Source organism: Mytilus edulis, chromosome 4, assembly GCF_963676685.1.
Source record: "Mytilus edulis chromosome 4, xbMytEdul2.2, whole genome shotgun sequence".
NCBI classification, from domain to species: domain Eukaryota; kingdom Metazoa; phylum Mollusca; class Bivalvia; order Mytilida; family Mytilidae; genus Mytilus; species Mytilus edulis.
In genome coordinates this window covers 99,508,743-99,530,306 of record NC_092347.1, presented here as the reverse complement: position 1 = coordinate 99,530,306, position 21,564 = coordinate 99,508,743, and positions in this window count along the sequence as shown.

The window sequence follows — 21,564 nt, the reverse complement described above, 5'->3', positions numbered from 1 at the left end:
ATCCTTTAGCATGTCTGCTGTTTGTGACATTGTATTGTTTTCATTTACTGGTTGATCAGTGTCCACGTTAGGTTGATTTTCGGCAGCAACTGTCACTTCATCTGTATTACTTGATTCCGTAGAACCATTTTGACCACTTTCTGTTGAACTTGCTAAGTCCTTTTGATTGACAAAATACAATTGTCGAATCATGTCTAATCTCCAAGTAGATTTCACTGTAATCCCCATACTTTTTAAATGGGTAACATACTGTTCTTTGGTCCAATGCATTGGATCATTTGGATCATGTCGCGCTGGTCGCTTTCGACTACTCATTGTTGAAAGATATTGATAGTCCAGTAAATATGAATTTTGTGTATAAAGTTAATCATGAATGAAAATGAAATGATATAGAGTTTAGTCTATATAGAATCGACCACACTACTCCATTGCAAATAATAATGGCATCGGTCACGTGCTATATGACTTCACTCTTCATGCATGAGGCACCATAAGGTGCACGCGTGAAAAATAGTTTTGTGTGTATAAAACCAATTTATTAAGGTGAACCTATATAAATAACCATTGTTGTCCATTCGTTTGATGTGTTTTATTATTTGATTTTGCCATTTGATTAGGGACTTTCCGCTTTGAATTTTTCTCGGAGTTCAGTATTTTTGTGATTTAACTTTTTTCAATACTCAAGGCGTGAAATCAATTTTTTTTAAATTTCAAAAAGGAACTTTAAGATGATCTTGGGTGAGGTTTTGAAATTGTGTTAGAAGTTCGGAATCCTTGGTTTTTTACCTTATGATACAAGGTAAATTATTTGGCCCCATTACACCCATTTATCTTTTTATATAGCTCATAAAAAGTTATTTGCCAAAATTTAAGCAGATTCTTGATTTGTTTTTTTTTTTTATTTGAGACCAAAATAATACCAATGCAATTATAAGGTAAAAGTCCGAATCAAATAATGAAAAGGAGGCCTTGAACTATCAATATTTTTAGCTTATTTTGTTTCTCAACTAATGTTCCTCAGACTAAAAGGATCAATTTCAAATTTATTGATTTTTTTAATTTCACCTAAGAACATCCTTAAGTCAATATATATAAGCAATTTACAAAAGTCTCCTGAAAAGTGTTCAAAGCGGTTTTAATTAATAGTCTGAAACTAGAAAATCACGAATGTTTATAACTAAAATCGCATAACTCTGAAACGTAAAATCTAAAATTTTTAATATGTCAAAATATGTAAACAATTCACCAACATGTTGTGGACGGAAGCACAGACGGTCTGAGGGACAACGGTATACGAATTATGTTTACCGTTTGGAGGAAGAAAACATTACCAAGTGCGTAAACTGATAAAAGTTGTTAAACAGAATTACGAACTTCAAGGTACACTTAAAAAAGTGGGAAGTCCATAAAAAATGAAAGAAAGACGTTATAAATCTCACATGTCCGTCTCGGTTTTATGGCTTTCCTTCACCGAGAACCGGAATAAATTAAATGTTAGACTAGATAAACCATTTTGGTCTAGATAAACAATATAAATAACTTTTGCTTGGGACAATTGCTTGGCAATGTTAAAAAATATACCAGTAAGAAATCTTCTGTCAAAATAGAATCATGTTAACGTGATAAGATTCTTCAAGTCCATCAGGGATAATAAAATATAATGCCTTTTCCAATTTTCTTGTACTTTGAAGATTTCTGTTTTCGAATGGATATCGAGACTAACAGTATAAAAAAGTGCCATGAGCATTTAAGGAACATGCTTTCAATTTATACAACTACTCTCGTTGACGACGTTGGCCACATGTGGAATAGAAGGGTAGTGAGGTTTTTTAAAGTTTATAATTGAGCCGTTATACGCACGAGAAGTTGATCGGTAAAATGGATTTAATTTGCCGCAAATATTTGTAGAAAATAATCTATTTTACGGTATTTATGTATGTCAATGACAATTTTAAGTATTTTCTTGATGCATAGCCCACCTTCATATATGTTAGTCCCAGAGTGCATCACAAGCTAGGAAGCCAGTACCGAAATGAAAATACGGATTTGTACAATTAAAATTTGCTGTTACAACATTTCAGATATTATTTCAAATTAAGGAAGGTATCTCCATCATGCAACGTTCTGAATTTGGCTATATCTTTTGTCCTTTTTGGTTTATAGCCCTTAATCTTTTGAATAAGCTTTGAATTTTCAAATATTTTGCCTCGAGCATCACTGAAGAGACATTGATTATCGAAATGCACATCTGATTCAGAAAATTTGGTAGCATTTATGTTATAACACGACAAAGAACACGTTAGAATATACATCATCTATCACTAAATTACTAATTGAAAAATAACCAAGGAATATGCTTATTCTTACATTTTATGATGTATTCTGTGTTATAGTGATAGTGATATTTGTAAATGTCCAGTTGCAACTCTATAACATTACGTGAACACATACCAATCATAATCAGTCAAATGTAAAGTTGTGATAGCATATTTTTATGAAGAATTCTATGGCCACCAACAATATCACTAAATATTACTCAAATGATATGAAACGAACGCTTTTGTTCGACTTCTTTGTTTCATAAGTAGGAACCAAATTGTTGCCACTTTAAATTTAATTATCGTTATAAGGAAGTATTTACGTTTTCAAAAACGAAGGAATGTCATTACATTCTTTAAATATTTCTAATACATGTTAATAACACTTGATTGTGAATTGTCTAGTTTATTCTTCTGCATTTGTATTACAGTTATGATAATATGATGTTTACAAATATTCATATTTTTTCCTATAATCTTGCTATTTACTCTTCCTTGTGAAATAACAATACTTATTAATGCGTTTTCAGGTACGGCAACGTAGACAGCTATAATAACCATCTGAATAAAAAGATATGGTTAACCAAACTTTACTGCAAAGGAGGAGAAAACAAATTGGCTGCGTGTGCACATGCAGGATGGGAACAACAGAAATGCAGAAGTTCCGTACAAATAACTTGCAGTAACTATCTTAATGGTATGTATGAGAATAAATCATTTACTTTTTATCGTTTTGTAATATGTCCTACAGCTTCATCGATTTTCTATAATGAAACTACTGGAGTAATTACAGTTTATTAACAAGTTTTCGATCAAGTAGTACTAACTAAAAGTAAGGTGCACCTTTTCCTGTATTATGTATGCATATTTGGTTTTTCTGATATGTTTACCTGTCATGACTGTTTGTTTTGCTGACAAATTGTTGTCAATATACCGGGTTTTGTTTAATATAATTCTGGCGTGGCTCGGTACTTACACATCCCGCAATTGTGGTGCTTTGCTATGGCTTTTTTGTATTATTTCTTTCAATTGTGCTTATGATCTTTGTCTATTTTCAATTTTGATTATCTTTGTTTACATATTTTGTTTTTGTTTTCATATTGGTTAAGATTATACACGATGTTGACTGCTGTACCCCTATTTTTTTAAATTTTACCTATTATGTCAGTTGGTTTTGTTCACATATTGTTGTCAATTGTTATTGTTATGCGACTGTCATACAAATGAGAGGTTTAGATAGCTATAAAACCAGGTTTAATTCATTTTTTCTACATTCAGAAATACCCAATCAAAAAAATTACAGTTGTTTCCATTAGTTTGATGAGTTTGATGTGCCTGAGCTTTTGATTGTGACACTTGATAAGGACTTTCCGTTTTGAATTTTTTGAAACGACCAGAGATGACAGTTAAGGCATCACTAAAATCGTATGAAGTAGCTGAATAATTATCGTAACTTTTTCTCACGGATATATAAATACCGAGACGGTCTAATAATAATGCGAATTTAAACTCGGCAAAACAGTCACATTCGGCAATAGGTCACGTTCGTACTAAGCAAACCAGACGATGTAGATGTTAAACCATAATTTAAGACGTGATAAAAAATCGTTTGTTGGTTTAAAAACGGAAACATCTTATAAATCATAACACTTCGTGTTACTGTACATAAAATTTACGAATTGTCATTTGTAATCTTTCTTCCTCATAACTCTGTTAGAGCAATATTTGCGTAAGTAGCACATTCCTGTATTTAAACTGAGTTATTAGAAATATACATGCAAATACACTATGTTTATGTTTATCGAAAAGATTACAATACATCATTTGAAACTTAAATCTAAAAATGAAAATATTTGCTGCATATTCATTTAAGATAATCCACTGCGCTTAGAAATCTGTTTTGGGCAGAGCAGGTGTAAATCTTATAATTTGCCTGTATTGCCTTAAAGAAATGCATTCGCGCGTTATTCAGTGTGCACCAAATTTTTTATGTTATTTCTTCATAGACAGAAAAAATATTACAGTCATTCCTTAAATGAATTCCTTATACCGATGATAAAATGTTTTTACTAGTTTGTGATATCGAAAACCCTGGTGTAATAATTTTTCACATGTGGGCACCGGACATTTGTATTCGATAATTCATCCCTCCAAAATTTATTTTGTCAGACGGGCGTATAAAAAATCTTTGAAACATTATCACTGAACTAGTATATATTTGTTTAGGGGCCAGTTGAAGGACGCCTCCGGATGCGGGAATTTCTCGCTACATTGAAGACCTGTTGGTGACCTTCTGCTGTTGTTTTTTTCTACGGTCGGGTTGTTGTCTCTTTGGCACATTCCCCATTTCCATTCTCAATTTTATGTACAGAGTGTGACAAGAAAAAAATATTCAAACAAAGTTTTCATTTCATTACATACCTCTCATCACAAAATTATTCCTTGACTGCTGCTCCTCATATGCACATAAATCAATATGACGATCTATGACTATACTATCTATTTAATCTAGAAAGCAATGCCTAAAATGAATTCTGTTCTGTTGCTATAGCCATGTTAGCTTCTCGTACTTTTTGAAGGACTTGTATTTTCATTGAAAGTGCTAAAAGAAATAATGTTTAATAAAATGAAGTAAAAATATCTGCCAAAATTGCCTTAAAATATTTTGATATGGCAAACTGGCTTATTATGACTTTTTAGCAAGACCACCAAAGTTGCCTTGAAAAAGTTTTACCATTTTGATCTTTTAAATAAAACCACCAAACTTGCCATGAAAAAGTTTGACTATACAAAAACATTCATTGGAATGTTCTTATCAATAAAATAAAATCAATATGACCCTTGAATGAAGAGCTGAACAAAAGTGGTTATATTTTAGCTCTAAATCCAACATGATATATAATGCCAATCTTTGGGCAAAACTGTAAACCAACTTATTTTCGCGACTTTTGTGAGTAGAAAAATAACGCGAATATAAATCGTCGTGAAAATGTAAAGCTTGGATCTTTCATTATTAAACTACATCAGGTAAATTACAAAATCGCGAAATTAAATTGGCACGAAGTGGACAAGAAAGGCTGAAACGCGAAATAAAGTATCTGCGAAAATTAGTTGGTTTACAGTAAGTCATTTTAATAATCATGATACATGCATGATCATGTACTTTGAAATTTGAAGTTATTCATAATTACACCAAAAGTCTTGTTATTGGCTTTGAACTAGCTGTTGGTACATGTAACTCAGGGAGTACTCTCAGATATGTACTTAGTCTTTTTTGTTAAGGGGATGTGTAAGATGTCTTTCTGCTTTGTTTAGATTGATGAGTTAGGCCTTGTTCACAATAATATCCCCAGATAGATGGGTTTGGCATCACAAAACTACTAGTCTAGCCCCATCACATTCTGTACATGAGTATCAGCCTGTAATTCAGTGGTTTGGTTTGTTGCTGTATATCATATTTTGTTTTTTTGTTCTTTTTTTGTACATAAATTAGTCTAGTTAGTTTTCTTGTTTGAAATGTTTTACAAATTTATCATTTTCATTTGGGGTCTTTTATAGCTGACTATTAGATATATGGGCTTTGCTCATTGTTGAAGGATGTAAGGTGACCTATAGTCATGATAGCTGTTAACTTCTATTTAATCTCTGGTGAAGAGTTGTCTTTTCTCATTAGTGTAAAGAATATTGTATTTTGAAAATAATGTAAACATTACAATATCATGTGAATCTTGACAGTTTTATTAGGATTGGAAAACAAGTGAATTTTCATTTGTACAAATTTCTCTCTTTTCTCATTGGCAATCATACCACCTTTTCTTATTTATATATTTACATTACATACTATTAAATAGACCTCTGCCTGCTTTAAATTTCCATATTAAGGTATGAATGTTTAAACATACATGTAGCATTTATTCAAAGATGCCCAAGGTTGACAAATAGCAAAAAAGAATCCCAATGTGTTTTTTTTACAAAGTTTTATATTAATTGCTTGCTGTTCCTACATTTTTGTCATTACCTTTTGTTATATTTCATTTTGGCCTAAAAATTACCCCCAAAATATAGTATTTTTGTCTTGGACAATTTTTTAAAATCTTAATTGTTATAACCTTTGAACCAGTCGACTCAGATTTAAAAAAATATGGCGCCAATGAATTTCTTTATTTTGTGCTCTTTCACAATAATATATTTTTTTCTGTATTTTCTATACAATTCAGTCTTCATATTTTGGCTGACCTTTATAACATTGTTACCCATTTAACAGGGTTTAACAGCATGAACAGTGTTCTTTTTACTTTTTTTTAATATTAATCTGGATTTTACTCATTTTCACAAGTGGGGATTTGGCAGGAGTATATTTGACAGGATTAAACACTTTTCATTTAGTGGGGGGATTTTTTTTAAACTGTTAAAAGTGGGGCGAGTTGGTGAAAAAGTGGGGAGATTTGTCGGCAGGTCGAGTTGTCTTGCTTCCTTTCTTGGACTGATTAAAGTGTTTACATGCATCACAGGGGTTTGTTACACTTTGCCGTGTTTACTATGCAACCCCAATTTTTCGGGGTTCGTAATGGATAGAGAACCCGGCAAATTGTAACAAACAGAAACCCCTGTGCATGCATAACCATGATAACATTTGACATGTTGTACGCCGGTATAAAGTCAAAAGACTGTAAACTATAGCACTAGCATCTGCTTTTATCCATTTAAAACATGTGTAAGATAATATTTACCTTTCGTTGCGCTTTCCAAGTACAAAATAGTGGGTACATAAATCCGTCAATGTTCCGGTTGGTTTGACTTTCATCATGTTCATTTCAATTTTTTGTTCGCCGGTTTTTTCCAGTTAATCGACAATTAATAATACATTCATACTAAATTTTTGACCTCTCAGTTTGAATAAATACAGTGTCTTGTATTATCTTTCTGGCTGTCTCTGTCTAATCTTTTTAAAATACGGTAAAAAAAATCAAATCAGCAGACGCACGAGCGTCCATGGTTTTTGCGTCATAGTATAAAAAATGGCAACGGTGAAAAGTTTCCGGGTTTTCGTGTTCAACGTGCAAATCCGTTTACGTAGTTTTCTAGTTTGGTTTGCGGATGGATATATGAGCATTGATTATGAGTCTGGAATCAATAATGGCGATATACATTGTATAGAGAATAATGACCAAAAAAAAGTGAAGAAGAAAGAACAAAAAGAATTGATATTAAATAAGCAATATTTATATAATATCATATGACTGCCATGATTATCATTTATTTCTATTAAGTCATTCACTTATTTTGCATTTTTTTCCATGATTCAGAATCAAATTACTCTACTGAGGGGTTGACATTCTTCTGTAACTCCTTTTGTGATGTGGGATGGAATTTGGGAAAATTGACAAACGAGAAATCAATCCAATCAGAGAATTTAGAAATCTCAGTAGAGTGTAAATAAATGAAATACAACACATAGGAATACTCTTGGTTTGTTAGTGTTCCTGCGGAAGATCTCTCCAGCTTCCTCCATTAATAAAAACTTACCACCTTCGAGAAATAGTCAATACTGCTGACAGTGGCGCAAAAATGAACAATCGATAAGTCTTAGATGCAGATATAAACATTTAATAAGTGAATTATACATTTTACTAATCTGAATTTAAAAATGTATTATATTATTAGGAAATATACTTTAAGTTTGCTACTGTCTCTGTGACTTAGAATTGCACACTCTACAAAACTCTACACAAATTATAGCCAGTGCTAGCCTACCGGCCTACATTATCAGCATAGTCGATCCTTGAAATGGCTAAGTTTTGGACTCGATGTATTGGTCAAAGGTTAAACAATATTTTTTTCTTTTATAATAATCAACTCATGGATTTATTAAGTATGCATATACTTTTAACACTATCTCTTAAAAGCTCGCCAAACCGTATGCAGGGCCGTAACTACCTACAAATTTTTTGAAGTAATACAAGTGTGGACACAGATGAGTGTGGATAGTATGTTTGGATGTTTGACAGTGTTTTATGATAAATGTAGTTCTATGATTTTCTTATATGTGTTATTAACTGTGTTGCACGATGACAACCAACCGGAGCATTAGGAGTATTGTTTATTTTATATTTAGTTTAGTTTTTATGTTCAAGACAGGCATGGAAGAGACACTAATTGCATTAGTTACCAAATGATTATGATAGAGTATGTTCCACATCTTTGATTTTGGATACATTTTATAGCTAGGAGAGCAACACATAATAGGTTCAATTTTTCGTGATTTTTTTAAATTGGGAGATGATATCTGAGAACATGATATAAGGAGCCTGTAATTCAGTGGTTGTCGTTTGTTTGTGTGTTACATATTCGTTTTTTCTTTATTTTTTGTACATAAATAAGCCTGTTATTTTTCTCCTTTGAATTGTTTCACATTGTCATTTCGAGACCTTTTATAGCTGACTATGCTGCATTAGCTTTGCTCATTGTTGAAGGTTGTGCGGCGACCTGTTATTGTTAATTTCTATGTCATTTTGGTCTGTTGTGGAGAATTGTCTCATTGGCAAATATATCACATCTTTTTTAATTGTATTTGCTAACTATTTGTATGGTTCTATTTATATATACTGAGTGCCAATGAAAACGCAACACTTGGTTTTTCAAAAATAAAATTTATATTAGAAATCATAATCTTTCAAAATGAATTGTTCTTGAAAATTAACAATTCTAACAATAGATCGATATCAAACAAAAATGTTTCATTGTCATCTTTCGGGCGCAATAGATAAACGAAACATCCAATGTCGAATCATCAAATGTTACAACCCCGTTGTGCAGCGCAATCTCGACAGAGCCGTGGAATTGATCATCCCGGACGTTTAATGTTATCTCGAGGAATGTTATTCCACTTGTCCTGTAAAGCAAACTCAAGCTGACTTTATGATATTGGTGGTGGTTTTCATCTTCTAAACTATGTCAAATCTGATGCAAAATTTGCTCTATCGGACCTAAATCTGGCGAAACGCACAACTTTTGGCCAAGGCGGGTGCCAAACGTCTATGTAACCACCACTGACGATTTTTGGTACATAATGAATGATTTTTGGTCTACAGAATTCGATGTTTACACCAGACGGCCGTTTAGATGTCGGCTGTGGTCCTCTTTAACCGTTGAATTTCTGCGCAAATGGTGCTTTACTGAAATTGCTCCATAGGATCTACCGTGACCACCATTGAATTCACGTGACCTTTGGACATCCATCAGAGTCGATATCGGATATGTTAAAGACCAAATGTATCGGTTTTGCTGAGCGTTTCTTGCTTTTTGAACCCCGGGATGTGGCTTATCATTAACCGATACATTTTTGTTGAATTTGTGGATGATTTGGGTTATTATATGCTGTGAAAGGCTTCATTGGATCATGCCCGGAACTGCATGTCGCTGGTTGTCAGAAAGTCCTGGCATTTACTCAGATGTTTATTGCAGTTTCCTTACAATAAGGGCGGGAAAATTCATGACATTAGCCTAGCTTTAAATGACAAAATCGTGAAAATGGTGCGTATGTTGAAAAGCGGTGAACTCGGTTTATGTCCGTTCAAAATAACCCTTACTTCGCATTTGTTCCAAAAATCACCCAACCGTAAAGTTGTCGACAATTGTCTTTAAAGTCATTTTCAACCAACTTTAACCTTTGGTCAATGGACAAATAATGTTTGGTTCAAACAAACAAAAAATGCTTTTATCTCCCTGTTACTTACATTGTACATAGAAATGATAATACTTGCAGACATCCTTGTACATTAGAGTTGTCTGTAAAAACTTTATTTCACAAAGAATGAATTGCATAACAATGAACCAAGCTCAAAGCAAAGCACTTAAATAATACACTTTGACAGAGAGCTCAATCCAGTGATATACTTTGTACTACAGGTCCTTCATGAACATCCATCAACCAGAACCATATCTCAATAACATGCCATTCTACATGGTTGGATCAGAAGTCCTGAAAAAGACATGATTTTTTTTTATCGTATTTAAAGTATATATGCATAGGTTAAAACTTTCACAAATTTGTGGTATTATCATTCAGTGTCTGGCAACTATCAATCGCTTCATGCACAAACTGATATAGGTTGAGCATGAGTGCCCCTCTGTTGGAAATAAAAACATACCTCCACCTAATTTTAGTCTAGTCAACTGATGAAGAAACATTCAAAACTATAAAATGTTATCTAAGACTTGTCAGTGTCTATATAGAGCTATTCACCATCGCCACTGAATCAGTGATATATGTACACATAAATACATAAATACATATAAGACTAAAATTAAAGTACATATATAAGACTAAAACTGACATTCGGTCTTTACCTTCATTCCCCAAGTCGTGTTCAAATCTGATTCATGATAAAATAAAAACCAGATGCTTCGCAGGGCGTAGCTTTATACGACCGCAGAGGTTGAACCCTGAACGGTTAGGGCAAGTATGGACACAACATTCAAGCCATTGCGCAATACTGTGCAATTGAAAAGACTTGCTATTGCACAATACTTAATATAATAATTTTAGATCCTGATTTGGACCAACTTGAAAACTGGGCCCATAATAAAAAATCTAAGTACATTTTTGGATTCAGCATATCAAAGAACTTCAAGATTTCAATTTTTGTTAAAATCAGACTAAGTTTAATTTTGGACCCTTTGGACTTTAGTGTAGACCAATTTGAAAACAGGACCAAAAATGAAGAATCTACATACACAGTTAGATTTGGTATATCAAAGAACCCCATTTATTCAATTTTTGATGAAATCAAACAAAGTTTAATTTTGGACCCCGATTTGGACCAACTTGAAAACTGGGCCAATAATCAAAAATCTAAGTACATTTTTAGATTCAGCATATCAAAGAACCTAACTGATTCATTTTTTGTCAAAATCAAACTAAGTTTAATTTTGGACCCTTTGGACCTTAATGTAGACCAATTTGAAAACGGGACCAAAAGTTAAGAATCTACATACACAGTCATGACAGTTAGATTCAGCATATCAAAGAACCCCAATTATTCAATTTTGATGAAATCAAACAAAAGTTTAATTTTGGACCCTTTGGGCCCCTTATTATGTTGGGACCAAAACTCCCAAAATCAAACCCAACCTTTCTTTTATGGTAAAAAACCTTGTGTTTAAATTTCATAGATTTCTATTTACTTATACTAACGTTATGGTGCGAAAACCAAGAAAAATGCTTATTTGGGTCCCTTTTTGGCCCCTAATTCCTAAACTGTTGGGACCTAAACTCCCAAAATCAATACCAACCTTCCTTTTGTAGTCATTAACATTTTGTTTAAATTTCATTGATTTCTATTTACTTAAACTAATGTTATTGTGCGAAAACCAAGAATAATGCTTATTTGGGCCCTTTTTTGGCCCCTAATTCCTAAACTGTTCAGACCAAAACTCCCAAAATCAATCCCAACCGTTCTTTTGTGGTCATAAACCTTGTGTCAAAATTTCATAGATTTCTATTAACTTAAACTAAAGTTATAGTGCGAAAACCAAGAAAATGCTTATTTGGGCCCTTTTTGGCCCCTAATTCCTAAAATGTTGGGACCAAAACTCTCAAAATCAATACCAACCTTCCTTTTGTGGTTATAAACCTTGTGTTAAAATTTCATAGATTTCCATTCACTTTTACTAAAGTTAGAGTGCGAAAACTAAAAGTATTCGGACGCCGGACGACGACGACGACGACGACGACGACGCCAACGTGATAGCAATATAAGACGAAAATTTTTTCAAAATTTGCGGTCGTATAATTACAACCAATGAAATCAAAGGCGAATTAAGAGGCCCCCCCCCCCCCCCTTGTCTGGAAAAAAAATGGTTGATTATTTAGAGAACCACTGGAGCATGATCAGAGTGAGCCCTCTCTTAGGCAGTCAGGGGACCCCCACTTATGAAAATTTCTGGATTCGCCACTGGAAATATCCCTCTAATAGACTAGCGTTTAAATCCCAGTTTTCTAATATGGTAGCTAGGTGGAACCTAAAACTAAAAAATTTGAAAAAAATATTTTAAATATATTTCAAATGCATGTACATGTGATAATATAAATTCTCCAAATTTCACTGTATTTTCCCTTTTGATGTTTTTCAACTACAGCCAGTTTGGTGTGGGTTGATGTTTGATTGTTGTACATGTTATATATCGACATGAGATTTGTTTTGTCTGTTTATATACATAATACTTATTTCCCTAAATTCAAATAAAATAGATGTGAGAAATTAAAGGAAACCATATGCAAATATTAAAAAAATAATTTGCATTTGTTCTGTTGATTGATAGTGGTACACATATGAAGAAATGGTGAAATCACTTATATATAGTTCTGATCAAAAGTTTCATGATAGACATGCATGGTAATTAAGTAGTAGGTTGTTTGAAGTTTGCAGCATATTCAACTTTGAAAATCTTTTTCAGGTCTACAATCCATATAAAAATCTGTATATATGTGGTATAATTTCCAATGAGACAGCTTTCCAGAGGTTAATATAGCAATATAATATTTGAAAGTAAAAATTGGTTTAAACTAAGATTTTGTCTTTGATGATGTCATGAGTTTTGAAGATTTATTGCACTAGTGCAATATTAAAATTTATTGCATGCTAACTTTTGGTTACTTTCTGTGGGAAATATTGTATTGCTATGCAATAATAAAAAGTTTCATTAATATAAAACAGTTTTAGCGTTTGTTTGAACTTTGATATATTGAATGCTCCATGCCATTTTTTGTTACTCAGAAAATGTGAATTTAGAGAAATAATATATCTTTATTATGTTAACATGTGTAAAGTTTGAAGCAAAAATCATAATTTGTTTTTGAGATATGGCCGACATGGAAAAAAACCTCCCCCTTTTTTACAAAATACCCAACAACTCAAAAATGAAATTTTGAATCATCACCAAAAAGTACACAGATATTGAGATTAATATAACTAAGAAGTGTTTAAAGTTTTAAGTCATAATCAAGAATGGTTTTTGAGATACAGTGTGATAAAGACACCCCCCCCCCCCCCTGTTTAGTTATAAAGTGCAGTAAGTCAACAATTTTATTTTCACCAAAAACAGATCATTTGACCATCATAAGAAACAACTATATTAAATTTCATGGCATTTGGATAAGTCGTTCTCAAGTTATGGTGAGACATGTTTACGCCAGACAGCCGGACACCAGACATTTCTGTACCATAATATGTCCTGTCAAAATTTTGACGAGCGTATAAAAACAATCCATTGATGTACCTTTCCATTATGTTCATTATTATCTTGTGTTTAAATTTCACAGATTTCTATTTACTTATACTAAAGTAAATATGCGGAAACCAAGAAAAATGCTCATTTCGGCTTTTTTTTGTAGCCCCCGCCTGTACGAACTGTGACGCCCGTACATGACACGGAAACCAGGCGTAAAAATCATACTTTATCCTGGCGGCATTGCAGTGTTTACTGAATGCATGTCCAGGCGTCAACCAGGCGTAAACCAGGCGTAAATTAGGCGTAACTAAGGCGTAAACCAGGCGTAAAATTAGGCGTAATATTTAAATGAGTACGCCTGGTTCACAAAAAAATAGGCGTAATATGCAAATGAGTACGCCTGGTCAATAAATAAACCAGGCGTAATATCCTTACATAATACTACACTTATTTTAGTTCAGTGTATTAACCCTAAGCTGTGTACTTTTGTGTATTGATACAAACTTCTGTACTGTTGCTTTTATTTCTTATTGTTTGACAAAAAACTTGAAATATTAACCATTGAAGAAGCTAATATAGAAATAAATACATTTTATGCAGACAATGGCTCAAATAAGTTTAAGTTTAAATCAGAATTATAACAACTATTTTTTCTTGAAATAGCATTTTAACTAAGTTGTTTTTGAAAATTATTGTCTTTTGAACTAATTTATAAATGATAATACTGCAATTTAACTTTAAGTAAAAGATTTTAATGTTATTTATCCAAGGATAAAGGTTTTGGGATTTCAAAAATTCTGATAGAACATAATACTTTTAAATAACTTAGTTATACTCACATTATTATTATTTACCATGCATAACTACTTTCCTTTTATTTCACAATTTTCATTTATTTATTAGATTCAGTATTTCCAATTTCAGATTCTTCCAAAAAGCACAAAACAAGCAAATTTATCCCTGAATATATGAAGCTGCCATGTGTCCAACCTTTACACACTAAAACCAAAGAGCCAAATTTTGAAAAAAAAATCCCATGATCCTTTAAACAAAGCATTATGGGTATTTCTATTTACGCCATACCAACAGTTTTACGCCCGTAAGAAAATTTACGTCTTGCCTATTTCAATTAACGCCCGTAAGAAAACTTACGCCTTGCTTATTTCAATTTACGCCAGGTTAACTGCTTTTTTCTACGCCCGTAAGGACTGCAAATTTACGTTTCCTGCTCCCTTACGCTTGGATCTAGACACGTAACTACCACTTTCGCCTGGTTTACGCCTTATTTCCAGGCGTAATACGCCTTATAATTTCGTACGGGCTTGAATTCCAAAACTATTGAGACTATAACCCCCAAGTTCTATCCCCACCTTCCTATGGTGGTATTCAACCTCCAAGTATAAAATTTTCAGAGATCCATTCACCAGAACTAAAGTTACTGCAGCAAACTAAATAAGTCTCAGTACGAAGACGCAGACAACATGATAGCATTATATACAACGCAAAGAAATTTGTTCTGGTCATATAAAAAAATGTTAAGCGTCTTAATTTTCTTCCAGTCTTAGTACCACCTACTTAACGTTTTTTTTGGTACAATTTTCAATAAGCACTGTTAAAGTGTGTGAATAACGTATAAATGTTAAGTTTAATAAAAGACGCAAAAACTGTATTGCTATCAATTCTAAAATGAGTTTTGAGGGTGGTGTGAAGAAGCAAGCTTATTATAATTATACATGCCAATCTCTTATTATATTATTTATTGGCAACCCTTATTACCCTCGTGACACAAGTTCTATTTATTTTTCACTTTTAAGAGGAAAATAAATGACTTAGGGTTAGCGCTAAAATTAGGGTAGGTCATCAGGTAACAGTAAACAAACATATACTATTTTTTTGCCTAAGACTAGTCATTTTGCCACTGAGTTTTGAGGGCAGTGTGAAGAAGAAAGCTTATGCCAATCTCTTATTATATTATGCAAGTGTATTTCAAAAATTTTGAGGAAAATACAGCAAGATTAGAGTTAGTTTAGCATGGGCTTAGGGAGCTACCATTTGATTTTTATGGGGGGGCTAGGATGAAAAATTTTGTCCTGCATTTTTTTTTAGCTGTAATCTCTGTCCTGCCTTTTTATTTTTCACTCTGTTCGGTCCTGCCTTTTTTTTTTTAGTTTATCCTGACTTTTTTTTACCTAAATTGTCGTCCTGACTTTTTTTTTTTGCAAGTGTCTCATCCTGCCTTTTTTTTTTACTCAAAACTCCTGTCCTGCCTATTTTTTTCAAATTTCATCCTAGCCCCCCCATAAAAATCAAATGGTAGCTCCCTTAGTTTATTTATAAACATAATGTAAACTTACCTAAATTTTCACTATTAACTACTGAACAGGATCTGGAACACTAACAATACTATGGTACGAAAATACTTCTAATCTGCAACACCTACTAAGAGACCAAGAAATAAAGAGAAATCAAAAAGTGAAATAAATAAGTTTGATTGCACCTTGAGTGAATAATTCTACATATTCCCAAGAATTCATTTTTTATTGAATCTTGGATTTCTAAATACCTAAATTGACTGGCTGATTAAACATACACATGTATCAATGAACTTTAATAGATCAGGTTTTCAATGATCTTTCACTATTTTGGTTTCCCTCTTACACCTCAATTGATATCAATAACCCCAAATAAGAGGCCCACAAACCATAAACTGAATACAATTTCATTAAATATCTGGGAATCCACCCCCTTTATAAGTAATGTACCACTCAGAAATATTAATCTTAAATTTATGTAAATGAAAAGTAAGCTCCATAAATAAAATTCAACAATGTGGCTAAAAATTGACCATAGATAGACAAACAATTCACTTACATTCGCATTTGAACTATGTTTTTGTTAATACAAATTAAAAGTAAACGTCATTCAGACAGCTAACCTAATTTGAGGCGCATTGCAATTCAAATTACAATTGATGGTAGGATGTAAACCTTTTCAAATGTGAATTAAACTAATTCAAATTAGTTAATGTCAATCCAATTCAAATTAGGTGTGAACTCTGTATTATTATCAGGTAGTTTTAAAACTGAAAGATACTTTTAAGGGAAGGGAAAGAAACGGTTGAAACCATGTGTGTTACAAACACTGTTTATTCAAGTCAGAATCCTGGATCTCAAAAGCACTTTCGTAATGTCAAATGAAAACATGAATATGATAGTAATATACAAAACTATTTATTACTAAGTAAACGACATTTATTTTAGTGAAAAATCTGCATTCCAGGTGTAAATTGAGGCAAATAATATCATTGAGTGCATTTTCTTGTCAAGTGACCAGCAGACATTGAAATCTACCTTTTGAATGAAAGGAGAACTCATAAGTTGAAAATGAATGATGTAAATCTAGATTCTAATAATAGCAAAAGGGAGCTCACATTCACAACAGTTAAAGCATTGCTGAGTTAGTGAACAGAGCATTTTTCTCATCAACTTAAATCCACCTATTGGAATGGATAAAACCCGAATTTTAAGACATAAGTTATAAAATATCTGATAAAAAGCAGTACTAAGCGTGCATGTTACGCTAGAAACATATTCAAAGAATACAGTTTTATAACTTCTTAATGTCATATCCAATATTTATCAAAACCTAAAGGGGAGATACATGTGTACATGCACCTTACTTCCTATTTTTTTCCGTGGATGTCAATACACCTAATCGCTATTTATTCCATACCGGATAAGTTCTAACATTACACAACTTTTTCATCCAGTTGAAGCTATCTGGGGGCCGTTGAAACAATTCACCATGCACAATACTTTTTAATGAAAACCCTTTTAACTTACCGTAAATACTTAAAACAAAATAATTTTTACTTCAATTTAATTTCGAAAAAAAATGGATCATACTATATTAAAGTTTCTTGATAATCGCTTTCTAAAGTTTTTCCTCCCTCAGCTCTCTACTGAAAAACCTCTATTTTCAGCCGCATGACCCAAACAGGAAGTTTTACATGTGACTGGTTTTGCCAGATTGGACTAAATAGCAATAAGGTGTATTTTCTGGGATTGTTGAAAACTTGCATATTCATCACTATCTGATTTTATGGGTATAACAATCCAGACAGACAAATATAGCAATAAGGTGTTGAGGAAAACATGACCTAAAGCCTCCTTCATATAAGTCAAAAACTTGGGAACTCATACTGAATGGTCAAATGTGTTCAATATGAAAATTGCAGTTAAGATGGTAAAATCACAAATCAGCCGTTAACGAAATGGACTGAAAGTATGACTTTTGCGCAAATTTAAAAGGGAAACAGAGGCGGATTTAGAGGGGGGACCGGCCCCCCTTTTTGGGAAAAAATTTGGTTGCTTATATAAGGAATCGCTGAAGCTTGACTGGAGCGGGCCCCCTCTTAGGTCAGTCAGTGGGCCCCCACATATGAAAATTCCTGGATCCGTCACTGGGAAATGACGGGGAAGGGGCAAATTAACATTCAAGCAGAGCAAATGCTGTTTAAATTAGTATGCGGGTTTTAAATATAGAGTGAAAGTGGAGTCATCTTTTTAAACTTAAGTTAAATATAACTTATGTAGACTTACCTTCTAATTCAATAAAAAAAAAAAACACACACGACTCAGAACTATGTCTAATTCACTTGCCAATGGACTACTAATATGCAAACCTAAAAACAAAAAGAAATATATCATAAAATAGTGATTGAAAAATTCACAACACTTTGAAAGGATAATCCAGACACGTGTTACACGGGGAGCATGTTTGTTTACAAATAATAATGTCACGTGATCGCGCACTGACCTCGCATGTTGCATCGCCCTTACAATTCACCAATACATAACCATTTTCATGCAAACATGCAACGTGAATGTGATTGGTTATCAAATAATACAAAAATAATGCATGAACCGTTGAAGAAAAAATTATTTCATCAAATAGATGGATTTTCACTTTCGACACGAATAGGTCGAGTTGACATTTCTGTCATCGGAGATAGTATTGAGATAAATGGGATAAAACGGACCGTCAAAAAGGTCTAGAGAAGCACATCAGTAGAACCTTAACATGAATAAGTAATACTTACAAAAAATTCTCTAATTGATAAACTATATGACTAAAATTTCACGAAAATAACAATAAATAATTTTGTTCTTCGTGATGCTGCTTAAATTGGCGCGAAAAAATATTCTTACTCCTACTGCTTCACGTAAAAAAAAATGTATAGAATTGAATTCGACTACAGTTCAGCATAAAAAAACGTGAATATGCAAAAGTCTGATAATATGATAATGAAAAAGTGTGTATAAATTTTCGTAAACGAAGTTACCTGTATACTTCACCAAGAACTACATTTGAGCGCAAAGATCGTATGTGTGATTCGGCTTATGTAACAATCGTCAATCGGAACTACTCGGCTATTCACTTCGTGCAACCAGAAAGGCCGAGTAGTTCCGATTGGTAACAAAGTACAACATGAATGGAATTTTTTGCGTTGCTATTAAATCATTGAAACCACGTGATTGAGGCCATCTATTTTTATTGCGGGTTCCACATATCTAAATCGGAATTATAGGAAAAATGGAATTTTGTGAGCAGAATCAAAACAGAAATGATGAACACTGCAACATTTCCATCAAAATAAAAATAGGATGGAGGATCTGTGTATTCACATTATTTGTAAAACTCTCCTTCTTCCTGTGAAGCGTGTGCTTTACATCGAGGCTTATTATGCTAAGCATCGACGCCACAGTACTTCAACCAATCAGACAATGTTTATTTGGGGCATTCTATCTAATTTTACTCAGATTTTGGAATATTTTAATCGAAATTATAGAAAAATGGAACATTGTTAGTACATATAAAATAGAAAAAGATGAATACTTTTAGCTGGAGATAATTTGGATGGGGGTTCTGTGTATTCACATTATTTGCACAACTCTCCTTACTGATGCCATATTTTGGAATTTCCGTGACCTAAATGGTTCGCGAAAATTAATATTTTTATATATAGTATAGTAAAAATGAAATATTGACAATATGTACACGAAGAACTTGAATTTATATTATAAACAACACAAGTTTACAGTTTTAACAGTGTTGTCATGATACGTGATATATCTGATATAGTTTTGATCGATAGTGAACCGTTTCAGTTTGGGTTTTTTTTGTGGTTTTTTTTTTTCGTGTGGCTGTCCGTCAGTTATTCAGTATTTCATATGTCATACGAGAACACAATTGAAACTTTGCTTTCGACAATTTTGAATAAAACAAACTATTCACATTTATTTAGGGACTCAATTAAGCAGAGCAAGTTCCCTTTGTATTAATATTGTGAATCTTTAATAATATTGGAAATTCGTAACCGGCTGAATCAGCTGTTGGATCATTTTTTTAACGTGTCTGGTCAGAAAGTACTATACCACGTCTCCCGATCGTACGAGAATATTATGGTCAATGCCTTGGTAGTTAAACACTCCCATTCGTTGTAGCAGGGACTTTCTATACTAAGTATATACTAGTATAGAAAGTCCGTGGTTGTAGACTTGTAGTTATATACATGTCTGTTCAGCTTTCAACAATAATGAAATTCAAGGTCCTCGATAAAAAATATATCTTGTGTTCTATGATCTTGCTTGATATATGTTTTTTTTAACTTACCAGTTTGATTTCTAACAAAAATATCTTTTAATACAGATAATAATTGTTTGCATAAGAATTGCTTTCAGGATGAAGCATTACTGATGAGTCTTAAATTAAGGAAATCGAAGGAAAACGGGTTATTTTTAGCCACTGATTTTATTAAGAGAAAAAAATCCGGTCTTCAAGACGGAGCATTGGCTCACGTCGAACAGCAATCATAGTCCTTGTTTTTGCATAAAAATTTCATACAGGTTGTTTTCTTAAAGTAAGGAAATCGAAGGAAAACGGGTCATTTTTAGGCATTTTACTGAGAGAAAAAAATCTCTTCGGGGCCTAAATCGGCGGCCCCAAACCCCTGCCTCCCCTAGATTCGAACCCCAGTTACGGCCCTGGTATGTTCACATGTTAGTTCATTTGCAATTTTACTAAAAGCTACTGAGGCTAGGTTGCCACATGTTGACGGCAGAGTTCCGAACTGTTAACCATGTATAGTACCTAAATTCAACCATGTATTTTGGAGATTCGTATTCCACAAAGAAGGCAATGGATTATATATGGAACCGCTAAAGCATGACTAGAGCGGAAAATCTTTAGCAGTCAGTGCCCTCCCCCTTTTAAAGATTCGTCACTGTCGCAATCGTTAGTTTCTTTGTAATGGCCCGTAATGTAAAGTTATTGGTGTTTTACTGCATGAACATTTTATATTTTTAATAGGCTTTCTCGCGTTTTATTGGATTTATGGTAATAAGTTACCAGATTAATTTGTATCCTTCTTTGATTTCACGGTTAACAAGAGACACACAGCTAAAGACCCTGTATTGTTATTTTTTATCTTATCTTTTCTTACCCAATTTTATTTTCTCCTGTAGGCTGGAGAAATCTATCAAAATTTCTTACCAAGTCTGTTTTGGTATACATGTACATCGCAATTTTAAAATGTGTTCACATTTGATCTTAACTAACGACGTCTTTGCAATACTTTAATCAAAATCTGTTCCGTGAATGTTTTCCTGCACACTGGTATTTATGAATGCCTCGAACATTGATATTTTTTGTTTCCTTTATATATGTATAGAATAGAGAATTGAAGAGTTATGAACTTTGACTCGGAAAACCACAAGCACGGGTAACTTTTGAAACCACCCGCAGGACATGCAGGACATGCAGGAGGTGGTCACAAATGGAAGTTTATACATGTACTAAGAGTAACCCCCCCCCCCCCCCCCCCCCCCCAATGTTTGCTTAAAACACAAATAGAATAGAAGCAGGTAGTTATGTCCTTTGCTTTTTATATTCCACTCTAAAAAGAAGAAATATATGATTAATTTATAATGGTACATTATTCTGTCATTGTATA